The sequence below is a fragment of the Hoplias malabaricus genome, chromosome 17, assembly GCF_029633855.1.
Source record: "Hoplias malabaricus isolate fHopMal1 chromosome 17, fHopMal1.hap1, whole genome shotgun sequence".
Lineage (NCBI taxonomy): Eukaryota > Metazoa > Chordata > Actinopteri > Characiformes > Erythrinidae > Hoplias > Hoplias malabaricus.
In genome coordinates this window covers 20,468,881-20,495,639 of record NC_089816.1, presented here as the reverse complement: position 1 = coordinate 20,495,639, position 26,759 = coordinate 20,468,881, and the positions used below count along the sequence as shown (strand labels likewise).

The following is a 26,759-nucleotide window of genomic DNA, read 5'->3' as shown; positions in this document are numbered from 1 at the left end:
TTAACAAACACCAAATAAACACACATTGCTCAACGCTGCCCTCTAAAGGTGTCATTAACGAACACCAAATAAACACACATTGCTCAACGCTGCCCCCTAAAGGTGTCATTAACAAACACTAACTAAACACACACTGCTCAATGCTGCCCTCTAAAGGTGTCATTAACAAGCACCAAATAAACACACGCTGCTCAACGCTGCCCTCTAAAGGTGTCATTAACAAACACCAAATAAACACACATTGCTCAACGCTGCCCTCTAAAGGTGTCATTAACAAACACTAACTAAACACACACTCTGCTCAACGCTGCCCTCTAAAGGTGTCATTAACAAGCACCAAATAAACACACACTGCTCAACGCTGCCCTCTAAAGGTGTCATTAACAAACACTAAATAAACACACACTGCTCAACGCTGCCCTCTAAAGGTGTCATTAACAAACACCAAATAAACACACATTGCTCAACGCTGCCCTCTAAAGGTGTCATTAACAAACACTAACTAAACACACACTGCTCAATGCTGCCCTCTAAAGGTGTCATTAACAAGCACCAAATAAACACACATTGCTCAATGCTGCCCTCTAAAGGTGTCATTAGAAACACCAAATAAACACACATTTCTCAACACTGCCCTCTAAAGGTGTCATTAACAAACACTAAATAAACACACACTGCTCAACGCTGCCCTCTAAAGGTGTCATTAACAAGCACCAAATAAACACACACTGCTCAACGCTGCCCTCTAAAGGTGTCATTAACAAACACTAAATAAACACACATTTCTCAACACTGCCCTCTAAAGGTGTCATTAACAAACACTAACTAAACACACACTGCTCAATGCTGCCCTCTAAAGGTGTCATTAACAAACACTAAATAAACACACACTGCTCAACGCTGCCCTCTAAAGTTGTCATTAACAAACACCAAATAAACACACTCTGCTCAACGCTGCCCTCTAAAGGTGTCAATAACAAACACCAAATAAACACACATTTCTCAACGCTGCCCTCTAAAGATGTCATTAGAAACACCAAATAAACACACATTTCTCAATGCTGCCCTCTAAAGGTGTCATTAGAAACACCAAATAAACACACATTTCTCAACGCTGCCCTCTAAAGATGTCATTAGAAACACCAAATAAACACACATTTCTCAATGCTGCCCTCTAAAAGTGTCATTAACAAACACCAAATAAACACACATTGCTCAATGCTGCCCTATAAAGGTGTCATTAACAAACACTAAATAAACACACACTGCTCAACGCTGCCCTATAAAGGTGTCATTACAAACACCAACTAAACACACACTGCTCAATGCTGCCCTCTAAAGGTGTCATTAACAAACACTAAATAAGCACACACTGCTCAACGCTGCCCTCTAAAGTTGTCATTAACAAACACCAAATAAACACACTCTGCTCAACGCTGCCCTCTAAAGGTGTCATTAACAAACACCAAATAAACACACATTGCTCAACGCTGCCCTCTAAAGGTGTCATTTACAAACACTAAATAAACACACACTGCTCAATGCTGCCCTCTAAAGGTGTCATTAACAAACACTAAATAAACACACATTGCTCAACGCTGCCCTCTAAAAGTGTCATTTACAAACACTAAATAAACACACATTGCTCAACGCTGCCCTCTAAAGGTGTCATTTACAAACACCAAATAAACACACATTGCTCAATGCTGCCCTCTAAAAGTGTCATTAGAAACACCAAATAAACACACATTTCTTAACGCTGCCCTCTAAAGGTGTCATAAACAAACATTAACTAAACACACACTTCTCAATGCTGCCCTCTAAAGGTGTCATTTACAAACACTAAATAAACACACATTGCTCAACGCTGCCCTCTAAAGGTGTCATTTACAAACACTAAATAAACACACATTTCTCAATGCTGCCCTCTAAAGGTGTCATTAACAAACACTAAATAAACACACATTTCTCAACGCTGCCCTCTAAATGTGTCATTAACAAACACTAAATAAACACACATTGCTCAACGCTGCCCTCTAAAGGTGTCATTAACAAACACTAAATAAACACACATTGCTCAACGCTGCCCTCTAAAAGTGTCATTTACAAACACTAAATAAACACACATTGCTCAACGCTGCCCTCTAAAGGTGTCATTTACAAACACCAAATAAACACACATTGCTCAATGCTGCCCTCTAAAAGTGTCATTAGAAACACCAAATAAACACACATTTCTTAACGCTGCCCTCTAAAGGTGTCATAAACAAACATTAACTAAACACACACTTCTCAATGCTGCCCTCTAAAGGTGTCATTACAAACACTAAATAAACACACACTGCTCAACGCTGCCCTCTAAAGGTGTCATTAACAAACACCAAATAAAACCCCGCTCACTTGTTGTTGCCGTGGTGTGAGGGCTAAACCTGTCTGATGTGATGTGCATGAGTCTGAACGTGTTGTGTCTTACGTTGCTGTGCTTTGTGGCCCGTGTTTATGGAGCTGTGAGGTAATGTGTGTTAGTGCTGAGCTCTTTAATGATGGCAGGAAAATAAAACGACAAGCTCATCCATTAGCCCCGGCGTGTGGCTCCATCTCCACTCGCTGAATGCTGATTAGTCGTAGCATAGCACTGGCATTAAGGATCCGCCTGGAAATGGCATCGTCTAATCAGAAATACAGCGCAAATGTTTGCTTGGCGCAATAAATTGTTTCAAGGTTATGTGATTTTTCTCGGCCGGGGACGAGTCGCTCGGCAGCTGCACCAACGTTAACGAATGATTGTTTACCGGTTACTTCGACTAATTAATGATAAAGGATTAGGATGTCCTCTGGCTGAGGATTTGAGTGTGTGTGTGTGTGTGTGTGTGTGTGTGTGTGCGTGTGTGTGTGTGTGCTGTTAAACGTCGTCTCAGTGACTCCACACGAAGGGAGTTGTTTGTGGCAGGAGGTCGGGTCATGTGACGCCTCCCCAAGGAGGCTGTGGTGGAAAATGACAGCTCTGACAACAGCGGCCCGATGGAGCTGCTCTCTGTGACAGAAATATCACCACACTGTATTTTTACAGTAAACAACTCACAGGAACTAACATTAGCACTGGGTTCAGGATGTAGCTTCCCAGGATTAGCCTCAAAATCCAGCACTGATCTCATTGGAAGGATTTAGAAGCTGGAACATGGCTGTAAATATTTGATGGCAGCCACAGAACAGCAGTACGATCAGCTGCTTGTATTGGACAATTAGTTCTGGATCACAAACACCACTCCAACTCTTCCCAGAGGCGCCATCGCTCCAGAGAACACAGTTGTACTGCTCCACTGTACACACTTAGCACTGAGCATGGTGGTTCATTCTCCAGTATTAGAACACACACTGTGATTATACGGTGCTGCACACACACACACACACACACACACCTTGAGCAAATAAACACTTGCTGCTCTGATGAATAGCTTTTTGTATCATATTCTCAGGTGTCTAAAGCTTTTGCACAGTGCTTCAATGACTTTATCTATAAATTAATATTGTGTCTATGGTTCGAAACTTCAGAAGCAAACCTCAGACACCAAATATGGTTGAGACACCTCTACGGGTCATGAACTTTGCATACGTGCTCTAATTTGATCCTCTGCAGGGTCAGGACTCTCAGTGAACCCAGGGTTTTTCCACATGGCTGTTTGTGCCCGGGGGAGCGAGGGGAAGAGGAGAGAGATCGAGGATTGGCTTCGCTTGGCCTCCCGGACGCTGTGAGCTGTGGACGCTGGAGGCGGCTGATTATCAACAGGAAGAAACAGGTGCCAACCTCCAGTGTCCACAGCTTCGGTTACAGAGGCCTGGCACAGACTCTCGGCTCAGAGCTGCTCACGTTACACACCTTACCTCAAACACAAACAGGACACAGAAGCTGGTTTCTGGCACTCGCTGATGTTTCATGAACCCTGGGACTGACCAAGTATTTTCCAGATTGTCTCCCAAATTTTGGTTTAAATAATAAATGTAGTAAATCGTTGCCGTTCAAACAAAAACATGTATCTCAAACAGTAGCTTTACGGGAGCAGAAAAAAACCGAAGGTAAAAATATTTTATTTTGGAGAGTTTCTATTGGTTCATTCGTTAGGAGATTTTCACACAGTGTGAAGGACAGCTGCTGTGTTCAAATGAGGTAGGAAACTACACATCAATAAACACAGAGATATGGGGTTTTCTTTTGTCAGTGACAATGTGCACGATGCGTGAGTGACTGGGTGAGTGTGTCTAACCATCTATAGGTGTGTGTGTGTGTGTGTGTGTGTTTGTTTGTTTGTTTGTTTGTGTGTGAGTGAGGGACTGAGTGAGTGTGTGAAACTGTCTATAGGTGTGTGTGTGTGCATATATGTGTTTGAGTGACTGAGTGAGTGTGTGAAACCATCTATAGGTGTGTGTGTCTGTGTGTGTGTGTGTGTGAGTGACTGGGTGAATGTGTCTAACTGTCTATAGGTGTGTGTATGTGTGTGTGTGTGTGTGTGTGAGTGACTGGGTGAATATCTAACCATCTTTAGGTGTATGTGTATGTGTGTGTTTGTTTGTGTGTGTGTGTGTGTGAGTGACTGGGTGAATGTGTCAGTAGGTGTGTGTGTTTGTTTGTTTGTGTGTGTGTGTGTGTGTGTGTGTGTGTGTGTGTGTTTGTTTGTTTGTTTGTTTGTGTGTGTGTGAGTGACTGGGTGAATGTGTCTATAGGTGTGCCTATACATTCTATAGGTGTGTGTGTGTGTGTGAACTCTGTTCAGATGATTGAATGAATGAGCTGCTAAAAAAAGCCTCCTGTCCCTGGAAAAGTGTACGTAACCTAATCCTTTAAGGTTCACAGTTGGAGCATAAACCCTTTGTTGTTTCTCTGAGATACATTTACAGTTATAAGAACAAACTACAAACACAAATGGATCTGGAAACTCTGGATGATCTCCTTTACCCCAACGCTACACCGCACAGACAGCTCCGATACCGCGTCCTCTCAACCCTCCTGAACTTCACAGTCGTGGGAGATATTATGTAACGAGGAGAGCATCAGGGTGGAAGAATGGCCGTGGTAAAAGCTTACTCCCCTGACACCTGAGCCACAATGCCTGGCTTTTCCTTCCCAGTAAAGAGGATTAAGCCACAGGTTACAGACGGAGCCGTCCGGTCAGAGTGCTGGCCACAGTGGGGAAACAGAGCCACTAATGTCCTGCTCTTAAACCTGAGCCACTCATGTGGTGTCCCTGCTCGCGAGGAGGAGGAGGATGAGGAGGATACACCACACACACCTCGCCGAAGTCTCTTTGTGAGTGTTTCCAGTCCGGAGCTCGAGAGGGCGAGAGGGTTTACTGTAACTCTTGCATCTGCACTGTAACCAACAGTAGGGCCTTGTATTTTTCAGAAACAGGAATCTGATTTTGGACCTGAATCGGACTGGGTCTCGCCTTTGTCCTTAGAACAGACAGAGGAAAGCCTTCAGACCTACAGCAAAAACACCACTGTCCAAGCCCTGAAAGGCACAGGGCTTCACTACAGGCCAGAGGAGTGGGGCTTATTTAAAACAGGAGTTTAATATATCATTCGCCCGACCCAGAAACAGATCTGCCTTTTCTTTATGAAACAGTGAAAGTGTGAATGAAGCACTTTTCTAGACCCTAGACCTCGGTCCAGCTCAGCGTCTAAGAATGCTGCACAAGATCTTGGCCTTGTCTTACCTACAGCACCGTGCCTGGCCGTGCGAGGATGACTGACTCTGCACCCACTTTTATCTCCATCACAATTACCTCTAACTCATTATCTCTTATCGGTTAATATTTTCTCTCCAGTGTCAACAAAAGGAGGACAGGTTCCTTATGAGTCTTTGTTCCTTCCAAGGTTTATTCCTCGTGTGCTGAGGGAGCTTTTCCTTGCCACTGTGGCCTCTGGCTTGCTCATAGGAGGCTTGGAGCCGGATCTCTGTAAAGCTTCTGTTGTGAAAAGCGCTATATAAATAAAACTTGATTGATTTGAATGAGGAGATTTACATTCATTGGAATGTTAGGGAGGTACCTCCACCTCCACCAGTGTGCAGCCGCCTCCTGGACATTGCTCCGGCAGCCGATCCACTCCAGTCCCCTGCGATTAGATCGAGAGGAGACGAGAAGGAGGGACAGAGATGGTTTATTGAAGATGGGGACAACCATGAGATAGTCTGACCACAGGGACCTATTTATTCTGACCTCAGAGAGGACCTCGGTTTTAAGTCTCATCTGAAGGATGACGCTGTTTATTCAGTACAATGTCCCACACACTGCACTCAGGCATTGGGATCCACACAGACCACAGGGACAGCGCCTCCTGTTGGACCCAACAACACCACCTCCAGCAACTTAGACATCTTACCTAGTGTTGCTTTAGGAAAACTGTACAACACTGTTGTATGGAGGTAGGTTCAGACAGTGATCAACACTTTCACTTCCTTTATTTACTGAGAAACAATCTAACATTAATGTTGAATATCTCAAGGTGAGATCAGACTTATTAGACAGATCTTCTTATTTCCCCCCTCCGTCATGTACTCCGTCCACACCTCAGTGTCAGAGGAGCTCCGTCTGGACGTGACCGGGTGCACTCAGGTCACGGTCAGTGGATCTGAGCACGTCTGTGAAAGCGAGACGGCTCAGTGCTGTAATATTGATGGAGAGAGCAGCGAAGTGGCCTCAGAAACGAGTGGCAAGAGAGTTTGACGAGGTGACGGAGGAAACCAGAGGCCGGTCACCTACTGAACCTCGGAGAGTTTATCCAAGCAGATCAATGGCATTTAATCTCCACAAGGCCAGGGCAAGTCTGTCACACTGATACCGAGTCAGAGCTGCCTTTTCTGAAGGCTACAGAGGTGTCAGGTTCACTGCGTAATTTACAAAAACGTCACGATCAACTTCTACAGTCTTCGTAGGGTTTCGTTTGTTTACGCTTTCACAAATATCACTCATTCTAATGGATACAGGTCTCTGTCCATACACTTCATATTCCCATGGTGTGTGTATAGATCTGGCATCATGAAATTAATGAGAATAATTAATTAATTAGTTAATAAGAATATATTAAAATGTTCATGGAGCTAATCCAGTTTCTACAGCAACAGCTTCTCTGAACTGAGATGGCGCAGGAGACTTGAAAAACAGAAGGACTGTAAATAAAAGAAAAATAAAAAATTAAGACAAAATGAGGGTTTCAAGAGTCGGTTTGCACTTGTTTTAAAGGGTAATTTTTATTTATATTATTTTCAAGGTCCTGGTTCCTTTCATGTTTTAAGGTCAGCCTTAATCCATATTTATGTTGGTGAATAAAGCTATACTATACTCTGTACAGGACTGGGTCGGTGTGTGTGAAAGTCTGATGATACATGTTGAAGCAATATGAAAAGTTGATTGTTATGAATGGACCTAGGTTCTTGGTCTTCATTTGAATTTATTAATTAATTCATTCATTCATTGAGGGTGTGCCAGTCCTTCACAGGGCAACACACACTCACACATTCACTCACACTCATGCCTATGGACACTTTTGAGTCGCCAATCCACCTACCAATGTGTGTTTTTGGAGTGTGGGAGGAAACCAGAGCACCCGGAGGAAACCCACGCAGACACAGGGAGAACACACCACACTCCTCACAGACAGTCACCCGGAGGAAATCCACGCAGACACAGGGAGAACACACCACACTCCTCACAGACAGTCACCCGGAGGAAACCCACGCAGACACAGGGAGAACACACCACACTCCTCACAGACAGTCACCCAGAGGAAACCCACGCAGACACAGGGAGAACACACCACACTCCTCACAGACAGTGACCTGGAGCGGGACTCGAACCCAGGAGCTGTGAAAGAGACACTACCTGCTGTGCCACTGTGCCACCCCCATTTGAATTTAATTTAAAAAAAATATATATATATATATATATATATATATGTATTTGTATATTATGTGGTCACTTGATCCTCTTCAGCAACATGTCCCTGAACAGAAGCTGCTGTTGCATAATATTGATCCCAGACCGTGGCCGCCTTGTTGTGGTTCTGCCAGGTTCTTAATAGAAGTCACTGGTTTTCATTCTCCAGTGTTTCCCCTGTTTGAGTCTTGGTTCTTTCCCTTGGTCTGAGCTTGATGCTTTTCTTGAGTCTCATTTCCCCTCAGGTTTCTGAGGGTTGCGATATCGTGGAGATCTCAGTGATCTGAATTTAAAGCCCACTCTGGGCAGGGCATGCTGGGATATGTAGTTTGAAGAACCCATCAGTCCCATCCTCTTCTCCGCCTTGTCAGAGGGGAAGGCAATTAATAACTGTTGTGTATTCTGTGCCGCGACGCTGGAGATGATATCTGATGCAAATTTCCTCCGCCACAATTACAGCGGCTGCTAACTATCGACATTTACGAGGGCGCTGATTTGAGTTATCCGAGACGTTGGTAATTTGAGACTCTAAGTGGGTTTTGATTTCTGCTGGAGTCGCAGGGAGCCGACTGAGGGAAGAGTGGATTAATAACAAATAAATAAATAAATAATGTGTAAGCCCCAGTTCCTCAGAAGCAAAGTCAAGCTGAGAGTCTCTACTCAGAGCTCTGTTCCTCTTCACTGCAATAACTACAGTTACTCTCCTGGGAAAGACTTTACACTGGATGTTGGAACATTGCTGAAGGTAACTGTTGGCTGTCAGCAACATAAACATTACTGAGGTCCCATGCTGATGAAGGAGGATTAATTCTGGATCAAAAACACCACTCCAACTCAACCCAGAGAAACTGGATGGAGCTCCTTCACTCCTGTGTAGACTGATATGCACCTAAAGTATATCCACACTCATAACAGACTGTCTGAAAACCTGATACTAAACTATGTGGTTGTAGACACACACACACAGTGAGCATGAATAAGGTGATAAAGCTGATGGAGAGCTGATAATCCCTCAGAGCCTCTGTGCATATATCCTAAAGTTTCATTAGCTTTCTGTACTCTGTGTTCACCACACACACACACTCCAGAGGGAGAGACAGAAAGAGAACATTAATGAGAGGGGGACAGGAGAGGAGAGAGAAAAAATGTAGCAGAGAGAGAGAAAGAAATAGAGATAGAAGGAAAGAAAGAAATGAGAGCAGTAGGTAGGTCGAGAGAGAGAGAGAGACAGGGGAGATGGAAATTAAAAAGGAGTGAAGGACAGTGAGAGAAATTAAGTAAATAAAAAACAAAAGAGAGAAAGAAAGAAAGGAACATGGAGAGCTGGCAGATAGAAAGAGAGAGAGAGAGCTGAAGGATGGTGAAAGCCGGGGTCAGCGCTTTTAATCCAAACCTGTTCTGAACAGATGGTATTTTTCATGCCGTTGAAAGTGACGTGGTTTTTCAGGATGTGAAGGAAAAGTTGAAGAGTGGGTTATTTTTAAATGTTTTATAAAATAGACTGGGAGAGGGGGGCAGGTGTGGGAGCCCCGGGGGGAGAGGGGGGGGGGTAATCCTCTTATTGCTGATGCCAGTGGAGTCTGAAGGAACTCTTTAAAGATGGAGAGTCGGAGCTTTGACAGGAGTCTGCTGATGTTTTCAGAAACAAGGGAAAACAGTATGTGGATGTTTTAATGCTACACACCTGTACATACGGCACAGGCAAGGCTCAACATTGTAATGCTGTTCTTTACGGCATTAACCGAGTCTACTCTCCCGGGAAGAGTTTACACTAGACTTTGGGGCATTTTCAGCTGTGATTATGTGTGATGATAAGTTTTGGACGTGTAGAACTATGTCGTCGTCCCAGTGTCCATCAAAATAGAAAGGGAAATGCAATGTGCAGCAGCAGATACTATTGTTTACGTTATTGAATTAATCCTAAATCTGGGCTAAAATTAATTGATCACGGTTGCCATCTCAATGTTCAGGTTTTAAATAACACATACCTCCTCTATGTCCTCTATATATCTCCTCAGTGACTCTCGTAGCTGCCTGGTGTCATTTGAACCGCTCTGCGTATTTCTAGTTGCTTTTTCGGCCTCTGCCTGAGCAGTGGAGACTGTAACGTGAAACTGCCGACTCCTCCACCGCCAAGAAAAACAGCCTCTAAACGTGTCCCTCCACCTCAAGCTCCAATTAGAGCTCTGAACGTGAGCATGATCCAGGACTTATGTGGAGAAACTGCGAAAGCCTAAATGGGCTGGTTCTCTTAGAAGCTCCTGGTAATGGTGGCGAATGGCACTCTCCGGCCTTTTAGTTTCACACGCCACCTTAAGGTTTGCGCAGTAATAGACACCTAATGGACGAGCGGCTCTAATTATCACATCCAGGCACTTTGGAAACGCAGCTCTTGAACTTCGAAAGAGGAAAACACATGCAGAGTCCTGCTTTTAATGACATTAAGGGTCAGCTGCGGCTGAATAAATCAGATCATGGCTGTAGCTGTGGCGTGCATTTGCATAAATCCTCATAAGAAGGCAATTTTGTGTTGTGTTGAAGAGTAAATGTTGTATTTTATCTTTAATTTTATCAGGTGGAGTCTCTGACACCGCTGCAGGGGCTCGGGGTCCTGGGTGGGATTCTCTCCTTGGGTCACTGTTTGTGAGGAGTGCTCCATTTTCCTCTCACAGTAGTCAGTGGAGTGACTGTGCAACACTGTTGACAGGTGTGAGTGTGTGACTGTGTGAGAGTGTCATTCTTCTTGTGGTGACGGACTGTGGTCAGTGACAGTGTATCCATGGCGGTAACATCACTGTTTGTCTAACCGTCCTGTCTGAGGGCTCTGTGGCCTCATTAGGCCTCTCACAAAACCCCTTTCTTGTGGTCGATATAATGTCTCATAAATAATTGTAATAAATTATTGTCATTTTAAGGGTTAGGGATTCCTCAGATCCTCACTGCCCCCTAGTGTTCACTAGTGTGTAAATGTGTGTTTCACCGCACGGATTGGGTTAAATGCAGAGAACAAACTCCTCAGTTTGCAAAGCACAGTGGCCAATAAAAGTGATTCTAATTCTAATTCAATATTCAGACATTGGAATCAGAATATAAATATGTTTAAATATCTTAAATAAATAAAACTAATTAAATAAACCCACTGTTTTCACGCAAATCAACATAATGGCTCCAGGATAAAATCAGAGAACAGAACAGAGCAAGTGACAAAATTATTGGTGACATACTTTGAACAAAAACACCAGTAAACACTATACGATTTTGAGGTCAGCAAATATATGTCCATATAATGTAGGATAAATCAATAACGTAAAATATCGTGATAGGCCCAGGTCACATTCAACAGCCATCCGCCAAACTTCCCCTGACTCCCTGACTATTTTGTATGATTTTATGAACTGCAGAAGCACATAGACCTAAAGTCTTTGAAGTCTCACACTGAGAAACATTGTCTTTAAACCAATTGACTTCTCTCATGACGTTTGGCACAAAGTGGTGAACCCTGACCCTTCTGTGTTTGCAAAGTTTAAGACTTTGGTGGATTCTTCTTTTACACTCTCAGGTCGTGAGGAGCTCACCGTGAGCCCTTTCGGTTCCATCTGTGGGACCTTTCAGTTTATTTTGCCACTGTACTAACTTTTCTGAGTGTGTTGCAGGCATCAAATTAGATTTTAATACATTTTCAGAGAAAACCCTGAAGATGTTTGCTTTGTGTTTTTATCAGGTGTGTAAAAGTTTATGACATTTACATAGTGTCCTAACATTTCTGGAAATAGAGTTTGTAGATAAATAAATATCCACAAAAACGTTTACAGTGACCCAAATACAGAATCATAGTAACATAAGGTGCTTAAATTATAATTTGGCCGAGAGAGCCTAACAGCACCGAACAGATGTTCATTAACAGAGCATGAGGTAGTTTTCTGTGTACCCAAACTTTTAATTGGAGATACACACACACACACACACACACACATGCAAATATATATATATAAATGGATCACTGGATTATCTTGTATCTACACTCATTGTATATTTTATCAGCTCCACTGACCACACAGGAGCACTTTGTAGTTATCGTTATACTGTGTATATAAATATATATTTGTATATACAGTCTTTGTGAATATACACTCCTCCACCTCCTAGTTCTTCATCAGTGGACACAGGGTGTTTTTGTGAAAACGATTTTGTGAAACAAAATTTGTTTTAAAATTCCATTTATTTTGGAATAAAATGGTTGTACCCTGAGCTTTTGGATGTATCTGTGCTTCATGATCAGACCTTTAAGATTGTGATATGTATTTAATTGCTATATCACCCTCCCGAATCCCCCCAATGCCCCCTTTCCCACGTGCGTCGGCTCAGACACGGCTAGATTTCCTGCTGAACAGAGCTGAATGAATCAGAAGTGTGGTATTGGATGTTGGTGGCTGTTTTATGCCCCAGAAGTGAGAATTTAGTTGTGTGTGTGTGTGTGTGTATGGGAGGGGGGGGGGTGGTCCTAATGGATTTTTCTCAGTGAAAGGGCAGAGAGTAGTTGAATGGGCCATGGAGGGGTGAGTTAAAGTGGGGGGGCCTTTCACACAGAGCTGTCACCTTTCCTTTCATTTTTTTTACCTCTCTCTCTCTCTCTCTCTCTCTCTCTCTCTCTCTCTCTCTCACACACACACACACACACACACACCTTCCCTTTCTCTTTATGCCTCTTCTCTTTTTATCATTCTTTCTAACTCTCTCTCTCTCTCTCTCTCATTCCTTTTTGCCACCAGTGGTTTCGAGTGGAAATGTCACAACAGCCATATGCTGTCAGACACTTTGTGTCCGATCTCTGTGCTGTCACCCTTGGCCTCGGGTGGGGGGAGGGTGGTGTGCTGTGGAGGTGTATGGTTGTGGGGGCAATATGGCAGGGGTTTTTATACACCATCAATGTTTCTCTCTCCAGTCGAGTGATGGAATGGACGCCTCGGAAAAGACTCAGGCCGAGTAGAGCGTTCTGTGGGTTTTTCAGATGTGAAAATATTAAATATTACAGCCACGGTTCTGAGCTGTTTACGTGTGCCACGTGTTTAAATGTGAGTCAGCAAGTGTTTAAGCATTTTTCTGTCAGGGTTTTTAGAGTCTGGTAACTTGTCAAAAGCTACCGAGTTCGTTTGGAGTTAAACAGTGTAAACTAGTGAAAGTAAATGTGTTACTAACAAAATAAAGATGTGATCCATATAGTTCCTGTCCAGGGGGGTGTTCCGTTTCTCCCAGCAGAGCTCCAGACCTCAGGATCTGACCGTGCTGTCCTCACTCTCACAAAGTAATAAATCTGACTGCGCCGGACAGAGATCACTGAGGTCTGTCCTGATTGGCTAAATGCGATGTGGCTGCCACCCCTTGTTTGACTCTGAATAATAAAATACCACTAACCTTGTCTAATCATGAAATTAATGTAAAGTAAGTCACGTTTATTAATGAATTACCTAATTATAGGATCTTAAAAGTGTTATCACCATTAAAACAAGATAATAATGAATTGAGACATTGAGCCCAAACACTGAATAATGTTTTGTAGACAGTGGTCTTGTGTGTAAGTAACGAATGTACCCTCATTGTAAAGCGTCGCTGTGTGTTTCTTCACTGATAAATATGTTGCATTTGTTCCGCCTGAAAAAAGAAGCAGCAGCTAAAGTGAATTAAGGACAGTCCTCCTCCCTCGTCTGCAGCGTCTGTGAGAGAACGTTAGCCCCGTGCTCCAGCCAGAGCCGAGGAAGTCCTGTGTTAGAGCCACAGCTAATGTCTCAGCTAGCCGTATTCTATCGCAATTATATGGTTCAGCGGCAGTGATTATAGTTCTTCTTCAATCTCGCTCTGTGAAGTTTTGGTTAGCTGGCTCCTGCGTAATTTGCCGCGTGGGCATAATGGCCTAGTCTGGTGGAAAGGGGATGATAAATTGAGCTGGCAGGGGCTCATAGATTTATTAAATTTCTATCAAACACTGTAACAAAAAAAGGAGAAGGAAATCGGTGGCGGCTTGGAGAGGGCTTAGATTTTTTAATCAAAATTCATGAGTCCCCGATTTGTGCTTGAGCAGGCCTGGGGAAGACTTGAATCGAAGACTGATTAAAGAAAATAAAAGGCTTATTTGAAGTAATTTTTCAATGACGCCTTTTAATTGGATGTTAAATCAAATTCTTATCTGTCTGCGGGCAGATAGCGGGCGGCGTGGTGCGGCTCCAGTGTCACTTCCAGTGAAAACGATACTCGCTAAAGCGCTCCTAACTGAATTGCATTGTGGGATTAAGAAATGCGAATCCGTCCGAGGGCGAGAAGCTCAGAGTCGGGGGCAGTTTTAACCGTGCTGTGTGTGTGACCCAGAGGTGTGTGGACTGTTTCCTGTGACTGAATGATGGACACAGGTGCACACAGGTGCTCAGTTGCGCGCACACACAGAGCCTGTATAATCTCCATGAGGTATAGATCAATAAAATGAGACGTGTTGGGCTGTGGAGCAGTGGTTCTCTGGTGTGATGGAGCTTTATTGAAATACCTTAGGCTTCAGCTGGAGTGGAGTTTGTGATCCAGAACTAATCATTCAACATCAGCACCTGACCTCACTGATATTTACCTGAGTTCTGTGTTCCTTGAAGTCCCCTGTGTATTTCCCTGTGTATTTCTTGTATTTTCCTGTATTTTTCCTTTATTTCCCTGTAAATTCTCTCTATTTCTCGTTGTTTTCCTGTGTATTTCTCTCTGTATTTCACTGTTAATTATCTATGTCCTTCTGCACATCCTGTCTATTTCCCTGCATTTTTTTGTCACCATGTTTCCCTCTGTATTTCTCTGTGTGTTTTCCTCTTTCCCTGTCTATTTCCATGAATATTTCTTTTAGATCTCCCTATGTATTTCATTCTGTATGTCCCTGTGTGTTTCTTGTATTTCCTTTTGCATCTCCCTGTGTATTTCTCTGGACATTTGTTTGTTTCCCTGTGTATTTCCATGTTTTGTTAATTTTCTGTATTTCTCCCGTACTTCTCTGTTTCCCCTGTGTATTTCCCTTTGTACTTTAATGTATTTCCCTGTTAATTATCTGTATTTCCTTCTGCACATCCTGTCTATTTCCCTGCATTTCTCTTTGTGTTGCCCTCTTTCCCTCTGTATTTCCCTGTGTGTGTGTGTGTGTGTGTGTGTGTGTATGTGTCCGTTTCTGCTTGCGGTATCCGAGTTATGGTCTGATCTCTGGGTCTTGGCAGCTACTGCCTTAGGCTTTCCACTGTGTGCGTACGATGCTATGGACCCTCACGCTACGAATCTGTCATAACTGCTAACGTCCCACTTCCCACATCCCGCACACTGTCACATCCACACAGCTCAGCTCCACTCACTCAGACGTGTTTGTAAGTCTTCATATTTCTCCGGCTTCCACAGGCACACAGCTTCAGACTCTGTTTATTCGTCAGAAACGTGCCTCCTCACGGATTCTGATCTTCTGCTGTCCATTAGAGTCGGTGACAACATAGTCAGCTGAAAACAATGGTCACTTCATAAAGCACTGGATTTATAAGAGGGTCCCCTCGAATAATGAAGAGGAACCTAAAGTGGGGTTCAGAGTTTCTTACTAAACATGGGGCTCCCGTGTGCTGCGGTGGTCTAGGCATCAGCTCCCTCATGGGAGAAGGGCTGATGCCCAGTTGCCCACTGATGCCTCACACATCTGTAGAGAGGTGTCAGAGAGAGCACAACTGGTCACGCTCTCCTTGGGAGTGTGGAATGGCCCCGTTTTCCATCCTCATCCATAGCTCCACAAGCAGATGAAACACCAGTAAATTTCACACTTGACACTAACGCAAACTCTTTTGTAAAACAAAACAAAAAAATTAAATAAAGTGTCACTAACTTAGTGAAAAATAAGGAAAATTAAATGTTTTACAAAGTTGTTTAAGCATTTTTTTCATCTGAATTACACTCAATTAATCAAGGTTGGCATCTCACTGTGGCCCTGATCAAGATGAATTGGTTAAAGAAGATGAATGAATGAATGACTGTAGTATTAATACTTGTATACATTGGAATGAATTCACAGTCTTGAAATTGAGTACTTTACACACACACACACACACACACACACACACACCAGCTGCACATATTACACACACACATACAAACACAGTAAACAACAGCACATTACTGGGTGTGCTGGATTAATAAAGATACACAACAGTGTGTAACGAGTGCAGAAGGTTCAACAAAAATAAATACACCACGCTGAACAAACAAGGGAGAGATTATGTGTACATCACTGTCACCTATGCTGGGGTTACAGCGGCATATAACAGAAGACCTAGCGCAAACAGACAGGTACGGCCTGGGATCAGAAAGTGATCCGGATCACGGATGAAGTGTGGAATAAACCCCTCACAGGAGCAGGAGAGTGTACAGAGCCCCAGAGCCAAGATGCAGGGAGAGGAACAGAAGGGCCGTAAACCGTCCACACGGATCTGGGAGATAGAGCGGCCATTCGAGACGTTGTTTATCGGAATACAGCTCCGGGAGCATCTGTTAAGGCAAATGGAAAACTTGTCATTTACGTCTCGGTTTGTGTGTGAGGTTCTGTTGGTGCTGATGCTGAAGTTAAAGCCCATCGTTAGTGAGCTGTACGCTGGGTTACACTTTAATATTATCTGAATATTTCAGTCTTGAATGTGAGGGCTTTTATTTTGACAACTCCTAAGATGTGTCTCTGTCCCACAGCTGCAGGGTCTCAGGGTCCTTGTGTGTTGTTCCTGTGTCTGTGCGGGTTTGCTCCAGATTCTCCAGTGTCCTCTCCAGTGTCCAGTGTAGGTGGAGTGACTGTGAGACACTGTCCACATGTATGTCCTCTATCTCTCTCCCACTCCCTTGCTCCTTCCTCGTTCTCCAGGCTCTTTCTCTTCATCCTCCCCTTCACGTATTGTTTCTCGGAGCTCGTGGTTGTTGTTCTTATTGGAGAAAAGCTGCAGATGAATGGAACATGGCTTTACGGCTTGCTAAGCTCAAATTATCTTTCAAATGGGTGCGAGAGAAAAACATCCAGAGGGAGAATTTTTAATGTTCGTACGCATCCGATTCTTTTACTAATTACTCTTCAAGAGTCGAGGATAAACAAGCAATAACTCAATAAGTCAATCCTCCTGTCCGTTCTTCCTCCGAAAACAACGAGGAACAGCCTTCGAAAGACGTCTTTCCTGTAAAAAGGGTACACACCGAGACGTTCAGAGGATATTCAGTGTTTGAGCTCGATGTAAAAGGAAATGGCATCAAAGCAAGTGTTTTCTGTGTATTTTGGTGACTGAACCAGAGCTCGTCTCCTTTCAGAAACGCTCAGGAGGGTCACGTTTTCTGTGCGTAAGAGTTTTCAGTCACTTTATTGCGTCCAGAGGCCGTAGGGTCAGATTCTCAAAGGAATTTTTTTGAGAACTTTTTCTAAACGTTTTGTTTACTGACAAAATTTAATTCAGATTTTATTCATTTATTAAATGTCTGTGATCCTTATCCAGTTCTGGGCGGCGGTGGGTCCGGAGCCTACCCGAAATCACTGAGAACAAGGCAAGAACACACCCTGGAGGGGGTGCCAGTCCCTCACAGGGCGACACACACACATTCACTCACACACTCACGCCTACGGACAATTTTGAGTCACCAATCCACCTACCAACGTGTGTTTTTGGAGCGTGGGAGGAAACCGGAGCACCCGGAAGAAACCCACACAGACACAAGGAGAACACACCACGCTCCTCAGAGACAGTCACCCGGAGGAAACCCACGCAGACACAGGGAGAACACACCACACTCCTCACAGACAGTCACCCGGAAGAAACCCACGCAGACACAGGGAGAACACACCACACTCCTCACAGACAGTCACCCGAAGGAAACCCACGCAGACACAAGGAGAACACACCACACTCCTCACAGACAGTCACCTGGAGGATACCCACGCAGACACAGGGAGAACACACCACACTCCTCACAGACAGTCACACGGAGCGGGACTCGAACCCACAACTTCCAGGACCCTGGAGCTGTGACAGAGACACTACCTGCGGCACCTGCATTTCACATCTCTTTCTATTTCCTTTCCTCTCCTTCTTCATTTTCATTAATCTCTCTATCTCTCTCTGTCCCCACCTCCTTTTTTACTCCCTCCACCTCTTTATTTCCTCCCTCTTCCTTATGTCTGTCACTCCCTCTTTTATAGATTCAGATTCAAATAGCTTTATTAACAGCATGATTGTTTTATTAGAACAAAATTTTCAAAGCATTTCAAAAAGAAACAATAACAACAAAAAACAAAAGCAATACATAATAATTGAGTAGTGAATAAAGATAATAATTTAAACAGAGGTTTTGGCAAAATTTACAAAGACATATTTATATATATTAATGTATATTATGTGCATATACATGCCCCTCTTTCTCTATATACCTTTCTACCACTCTGTCTCTCTCCTCCCTCTGTCTCTACTTTTCCATTTAGTTTCTTTCCTTTACCTCTCTCTCTAATTCCTTTCCTCTTCCCTCTTTCTTTCTTTCCTCTTTATTTCCTCTCTGAGTTTTGCCCCTCCTATTTCTGTCTCCTACTTTTCTCACTTCTCTCTCTCTCTCTCTCTCTCTCTCTCTCTCTCTCTCTCTCTCTCTCTCTCTCTCTCTCTCTCTCTCTCTCTCTCTCCCTGAAGCTCTCAGAGCAGTGAAAGGCAGATGGGCCTCGGCCTGAAACTTGCATACTGCGCATAAATAGCATATTTAATTAGACGGTGGAAGCGCTCTAAATCAAATTACCCTCCGACAGACAGGAACACTTACATTAACAGCGTTCCCGAGCCTCGGCCGCAGCCAAAATTTAAATTAGTAACAGATAATTAGGATAAGAGCGGGAACTCGAGCCGACGCTTTCTGGCACGTAATTGCGATGCATGCGAAACATACTGCTTTAGCTAATTAACCGTATCGGGGGATAGTGACGGGGTCAGGCCACGGAGATCAGACACAGACACAGGACAATAACACGCTGTAATTCTCTGGAATACTTTATAACTTTCTGAAATACTCAGTAAATCAAAAATACTCTCTAATGCTCTTCTTTAACTCTCTGTAATACTCTGTAACTCTGTATGATTCTGAAATGTTGTGTAACTGGCTTTAAATTTCTGTGATCATTTAAAACAATCTATAATTCTAGAAATTCCTTATTCATTCTAAAATACTTATAATAACGTGTGACTCTGTAAATGACTCTATAATGCTCTGTAACAGGTTTTATCCTTCTATAATGTATAATAATTTTCTCTAATTTTATAATCCTCTATGACATTGTGTTACTCTCTGTAATACAATGTAATACTCTGTGTGTGGTCTCATAATTCTCTATAATTATATTTAACCTTCTGTATATATTTTTATAACATATGTTATGCGCTGTATCATATTTTACACTCTTTAATGGTCTGTAATGCTTTTATAAACCTCTGCAAAGTCCAGTAACAGTCAAACACAAACATATCTTCACCTCATCGTGCAGTGATTTACACCGAGGGGGCGTCCCCAAAACACGGAAATAGAAACAGGTTTTGTTCCAGTAACATGATATAGTACTCTTAGCATGAGCACACACGCACACACACAAACGCAAATATTATTGCTATTATTATATATGTTTTTTTATTAGTTAGCAATAGCAGACAATTAATTAATTTAATGATTATTCATTAATTCATTCATTCATTCATTGTCTGTAACCCTTATCTAGTTCAGGGCGGCGGTGGGTCTGGAGCATACCTGTAATCACTGAGCGCAAAGCAGGAACACACCCTGGAGGGGGCACCTGTCCTTCACAGGGCGACACACACTCACACATTCACCCGGAAACCCACGCAGATACACAGAGAACACACCACACTCCTCACAGACAGTCACCTGGAGGAAACCCTTGCAGACACAGGGAGAACACACCACGCTCCTCACAGACAGTCACCCGGAGGAAACCCACGCCGACACAGGGAGAACTCACCACACTCCTCACAGACAGTCACCCGGAGGAAACCCTTGCAGACACAGAGAGAACACACCACATTCCTCACAGTCAGTCACCCGGAGCAAGACTCGAACCCACAACCTCCAGGTTCCTGAAGCTGTGACAGAGACACTACCTGCAGATTAAAAATAAGTATTTGTTATTTTTTTGTTTCTGAAGCACAAACACCATTCCTACCATCAACATGTACTGAATTTAACTCTCACAGTGACCATCGACCCATGTGCAGCTGCTCCACAGCATCCCATTCCACTAATGCTTTTCTACAGATATTAGTGTCATTGGAGTCTCTCTCATTCTCTCTCTATCTCTCTCTCTCTCATTAATATCAGCCGGAGGGGTCTCAGTGGTCTTGGTCACGCTTACCTTGGTTAGCAGGTATGCTAAGTGATTAGCCAGTGCTGATTAACATCAGACAACTGCCACCTACAAATTAAGAGTCTTCTTTTCCTGTGGCGGTCTGAACCTGTCGCTCATTACTTTCACTCTCACGCTGTCATACTCAGAATCTCTCTCTCTCTCTCTCTCTCTCTCTCGTCTTTTTTCAGTCATGGTTGTGTTCGTATGTGAGTGATGTTGTGCTCTGAATGGTAATTAGGTTCCTTTGTTCTACCGAGAAGCCGCGCTGTGAGTGTGTGCGCGTGTGTTTGTGTGTGTGTGTGTGTGTGCCGCGAGCAGACTGGCGAATCGAGCCCAGAGCCCATACTTTCTTTGTTTTTTTTTTGTTTTGTTTTGTTTTGTTTTAGTGTTTTTTTTTTTTTTTTTTGCAGCTTTTCATAATGTTTCTGTTGGCTCCTCTGAGCTGAGAAATGAATATTTGTTTCATCTTTGATTTTTGAGGGTTTACTCATGTCGAAGAAGAAACTGAGTTTGAATTTTTGTGTTTTGCACTTGTGCTATTAGCATCATTTAGCAAAGACATACATTTCAGAGCTTTCATAATCTACAGTGACGTCATAATCATGCGTTTTAAACATGTCATTTCTGTTCCTTCAAAATAAATACATACTTTTTTATCAATGCAGTAGCACAGCTTTTGGTCTAGCCATGGCTCGTGGTCATACTATAGATGTGTGTGTATGTGTGTGTGTGTGTGTGTGTTTATGTTAATTTTTTTATATTATCTCTGTATTTAAAATATCCATTTTATGTTATTCTACCTGTACAGACGGTTATTTTATTGCTTTGTTAAAGTAACAAAGCTCTTGAGGGGTCTCTCTGTCTCTTTCTCTCTCTCTCTCTCTCTCTCTCTCTCTCTCTCTCTCTCTCTCTCTCACACACACACACACACACACACACACACACACACACACACACACACACTTGCATGCACACAACCCCCTTGCCCCAAGAGCTAGGTTTTAGCCTCGTGGCTAACATCAGGCTAAACTGAGGAGGCAGTGGACGGTGTGGTGCTGTACAGAGAGATGCCAGGCAGTCGGCACACATTAGCATCCCAGCACACACACACATAGACTTTGTGGAGAGTCTAGAACCTTTATCTTATGTATTGTTTAACCCTAAACATATCTTACTTGACAATGTATTGCTTTATGTGGTGAGGACCTGGTGGTGGTCTCTATTCAATGAAGAGATTTTATCACGTGATATAATCCTGGTACATACACACACACACACACACACACACACACACACACACACACACACACAGGGTCAAAACAAGACTGCCACATAGCCCTCAGACACTCATCTGGCCATTTCTCCAGCTCTCCTTCTGTCAGCTTCAGCTGTTTAAGAAAATGAAACAGCTTTTATTTCTCCTTTGTTTTTCAGCCACATTAAGGTTCAACCGATTTGTGCCATCAAATTTTTACGGCAATGTTCCAACACCTTGTATAAAGCTCTGCGACTGTTACAGCAGAACTAGAGGAATGAAAATAGATCCGATAAATGACGACATGTGAATACGGCAAATTAAAATAAATCTACCCACGTTTCTGTCTAAAGGGCTGGGAAGGTACAGGTGAATATTCCTCTTTTCAAACTCTCTCTTCCTCCAGAACAGGGTGTGAGTTTTGCGAGCGTCAGGGGTGAACCACACTGAGATTTACGCACAGACACGCTTCCACCTTAAAGAAAACTCCCTGCAAATGAAGTGTGAAAACAGGGAGAGAGGCGAAACCCAGCTCTCCATCTGCAGCCTGGAGAACAGACGTCTTTTCTGAGGCTGGTGTGTGTGTGTGTGTGGGGGGGGTGTTAGGGGAGGATGGATGGGGGGATGGAGGGATGAAAAGCAGCATCATCAGCTTGTGCTAGGCTCTGAATTCAGTGAACTCCCTGATTACCGCAATCCCGCGGAAAACGTACTTGGCTCGAGCCTTGAGAAAAATCAGCAAAAGCCGAGGAATCGCCGGAACAAGCGCGTTAGCGACTCTCTCAGCCGTCTCTCCGCGTTTCTCCCTCTTTCTCCCGCGCTCTTTAATTGGGCTGATGCTGGAAGACGCCTGGCAGCCGTTCAGCGATTATAGGGAGAGAAGAAATACTTCAAATCTGAGCCGTCGATACAGAGTGCAGCAGGAAGTGAGAGCCTGCCGTTTGTCGTATCGACTTGGTTTTGTGCGACGCTGCGTTTTGCTGCGTGTTCATTTCATTGACTCGCTTCCCTGAGGATCAGTGTTTGACAGATGTAGAGTTTACTTCCAAGCTCTCTGTTCAATTCTAAACAGCGGGGTTATTTAATGGCTTTGCATAAGGCCTCCATTGATGCTCTCCGTGTCTAAATGTGTTGTAGACACACTTTAGAATGAGTGCATTGACTGGTTTTAAGATGCAGCTCTTGTGGACACCTAATATATAATCATTTGTGTTATCCCTATAGACGACACTGAGGATGCTGGAGTAGCGGTACATGAGCCCACGCTCACCATTCTTGAAGCCAAATGAAGGCTGGAGGAGTATAAAGCTCTACAGAACTTCGACGTAATCGCTGACAGTAGCCCTTGGCTTATTTTGGCCATTTTATATTTCCCTCTGATTTTGCCTTTATATGCCACATGAAACCATGCTCTCTCTCTCTCTCTCTCTCTCTCTCTCTCTCTCTCTCTCTCTCTCTCTCTCTCTCTCCGGCAAGTTTACCCCTCCCCCACTCTTACTCTGCTCAGCTTGTAGTGCAGAGTCAGTAGATCCTAACCTTCGTATCAGTTTCTTTATAAAACGAAAAATGATATTAAAATAAATCCAGCTCTTGTCTCGTACATATTTTAAACTTTTACTCTCACATGAGCCTGATTGTTTAAACCTCATTTAAATGATGACATCTCTGCTCCTCCTTTGTCTATCCTCATTAAACAAAAACAAACACAGAGAACAAAGCCAGTACTTTCAACAGAAATTGGCAGCAGTGCTCAGCGTGTCTCGTCTTGACCCAGTGCTGGGGGGATTTATACCCTTCTGGCCCACGCTCAGCGTTAGGCCTGGTCACCTTACTCTCATACACAGCTGCTCCATAGTGTCTCATTTCATTTTGTGCTTTCTACAGAGATTATACAGACTTTGTGTGAACCTTTAAGCAGATCATACACCTCAGCCACAGTTTGAGTCTCATTATTTGCACCTACACCCCCTCAGATTAGATGTGGTTGTTGGGACACGGCAGATTGCGCCGGTTTCGTGAGCGGCAGAATACAACCTGCCCAGAGCTGGCAGCAAAAAAAAAAAAAAAAAAAAAAAAAAAAAAAAAAAAAAGAGGAACAGAGAATTCTTCAGACGTTGTCCCTGCAGCCGGAGACGGGAGAGAACATGAAAGTGTCTCAGACATTATTCAGGAGGTTCTCCTGAGGTTCTGGTCCAGTCTCTGTGCTCGGAAACGTCTCTGGGATGTCTGTGTTCGGTTCAGGGCACTGTAAATGATGCATGATGGACTGCATGGACTATCTCTCTCTCTCTCTCTCTCTCTCGATCTGTAATTCAAAGACTACATTACGCAGCAAAGTTCAAAGACTCAGCTACGGCTGCAGAGTCCAACATCACCCTTCTTCTATTTTACTGACAGACTCCACTCAGTCCTTCAACTCTTTCTGGGTTTGTTTTATAGAGAACAAGTCAATAATATCCATCCATCCATCCATTATCTGTAACCGCTTATCCAATTTAGGGTCGCGGGGGGTCCAGAGCCTACCTGGAATCATCGGGCGCAAGGCGGGAATACACCCTGGAGGGGACGCCAGTCCTTCACAGGGCAACACAGACACACACACACATTCACACCTACGGACACTTTCGAGTCGCCAATCCACCTGCAACGTGTGTTTTTGGACTGTAGGAGGAAACCGGAGCACCCGGAGGAAACCCACGCGGACACGGGGAGAACACACCAACTCCTCACAGACAGTCACCCGGAGCGGGAATCGAACCCACAACCTCCAGGTCCCTGGAGCTGTGTGACTGCGACACTACCTGCTGCGCCACCGTGCCGCGTCAATAATATTATTAAATTAATATTAATACATTGTTTAATATGTAAATAAATATATTTTTTACGTTAGAACAATTGCCGATTAGTTTCCACCTATAGACTTCAGGATTAAGTGAAAATATGTGCAGTAACTTTGTTTGTTTGTTGTTTGTTTGTTTACTAAGGCTCTTTATTCTGTGGCAAAATGTGACAGCCCAAAGCTGTCAGAATTTTGGCTGAATATATGCCTTTGGTCATTTTAATGTTAAAGACCATAATGTGGTGGCTGCTGACACAGAGCGCTTTGTTTCACGGGGGTCTGTTTTTGTCGTAGCACCGTGTAGACACCTGCCTTTACACCTCACACAGCAACAACAGCCTGCGTGTGGTTTAGTTGTAAATGCCAGTCAGACCGCCTTTTCCTGCCAAAGTAGCTGAGGATTGGCCAAGGTCAGTGATGAAACTTTTAAATTAGTTTGAAATGTCTTCACGGGAGGTCAGTCTCCATCGGTCTTGGTCAGTTTAGGTGCATCCCTCAGTGTTTCTAATAAAACTGAACCTGGATTGGTTTGTTATCGGGGTGTTGTTTTGTTTTGTTTTGTTTTTGTTTTCCCTCCCTGATGGTTTCAGATGGGAGAGAACTTTCCGTATCCTTTTTCCCTTTCCATCTCGTCTATATCTACATCTATATAAATATATAAACTCAAGTCTCGTCTTAGAGCTGTCACCATCCACTGTGCCTTGTCCTGTTTTTTCCCCTCTCTGCTTTGTTTATCCCCCTCCTAGAGACAGACTGAGAGACAGATAGAGAAAGAGAGATGGACAGACAGATAGAGACAGACAGACAGAGAGACAGGAATAAGACATCTCCCTTCCTCCTCTTTCTCCATCTTTTCCTTCGTTCCTTTGAGCCACTCTACCCACTTTTTAAACCCCATTTGCACCGGGGCTGAGTGCGGAGTGCAGCTTCCTCTCATTGATACCAATTTTTTAGGTCTTCTTCGCTTTAAGAGAAAAAGAGCAATACGTCTTATCTGTTGTTGATGCGCAGACGCTTTCTGAGCAGCTATTTCAGAGAAAAATGCATTCCTGCCCCGGTAATTGCCACCGCAATATTCCCCCGGATCCTCCCATAATTCAAAGGAATATGTCTGTCTCTCTCTCTCTCTCTCTCTCTCTCTCTCTCTCTTCCCTGAAAGCTTTCTGCAGCCTTGCAGAACGAGGTGACTGACATTCCTTTCTTTTTTTTCCTGACTTCTTTGCAGTCACGCCGAAAAAAGACCTCACAGAGATTAGCGACACTTTCAGTGATCTCTATATCTGCCAATTAAAAAACTGAAATATTCTCTCTCTCTCTCTCTCTCTCTCTCTCTCTCTCTCTATCTCTCTCTGTTCTAAATTCGTCTCTGAGAAAAGACAGTGATTAAAGCCACTGCTCCTGATTCTCTGAACAGGCTCTTCACCGCACTCCGTCGTCTTTGGATGAGAGTCTGTTTTAAGGAGGATTTATCAGTGTACAGTAACAGTATCTTCCTCTTAACTACAGCTCGGACGGGATTAGTCCTTTACACACACTCAGTCCTCTCTGTGAAGCCTGTGTAGAATGACCCCAGGTTACACTGATCACATGCTGTAAAACAAAGCCAGGTTATATATTTTCATCCAGAACAACCCCAGGTTACAGTCAAATTGTGCTATAAAACAAACTATAAATAACTCTATTGCCTTATATTACATTCATGAATATAAAGTAGATTTATAAATAACTCATGACATATCACAGAGCAGGTAAATAACCCCTGATTATATTAATCCTGTTCTATAAAGTGAGCACAGGATTGAACCCGTGGTTGTAATAAACAGGTACAATGCTGTTAAACAGATTATACATTATCTCCAGGTTATATTTATCCCATGCCATAAATGAAGCCTTATAACTAAACCCAGTTTTTTTTAATCCTATGCTATAAAATGAAGCCTAGAAATAACCTCAGGTTATATTCCACCTGTGCTAACAGGAAATCATAGAAATAATCCTGAGTTATACTTATCCTGTGCTTTAAAATGGACCATGCCTCTTCAGCTCGTATTAATCCTGTGCAATCTGGGCTTTAGTTACCCCCTGCCCCATAACAGTCCAGTTAACTAGCCCCAGGTTAATTAATCCTGTGCTTTAAAATGAACCCTAAGCTCAGAGGATCCAAACAATGAAACATAGAAACCTATTCTATAATGGTTCCACAGGGTTTTTTTTTGTTTTGTTTTGTTTTTAAAAGCGGTAGCCTTTCGCATCTCCACTTTTTAACAGGTATTTCTCATCCCACGCAATTACACCACACTCCTCCTTCAAATCTAACCCTGT

General features: G+C 43.4%; 1 protein-coding gene across 1 annotated transcript in view; it reads left to right on the top strand.

Annotated features, from left to right (window-relative positions):
• The window catches only part of aff2 (AF4/FMR2 family, member 2), a 207,161-nt gene that overhangs the window by 80,429 nt on the left and 99,973 nt on the right, over positions 1 to 26,759 (top strand). The gene's annotated exons all lie outside the window — the stretch shown is intronic.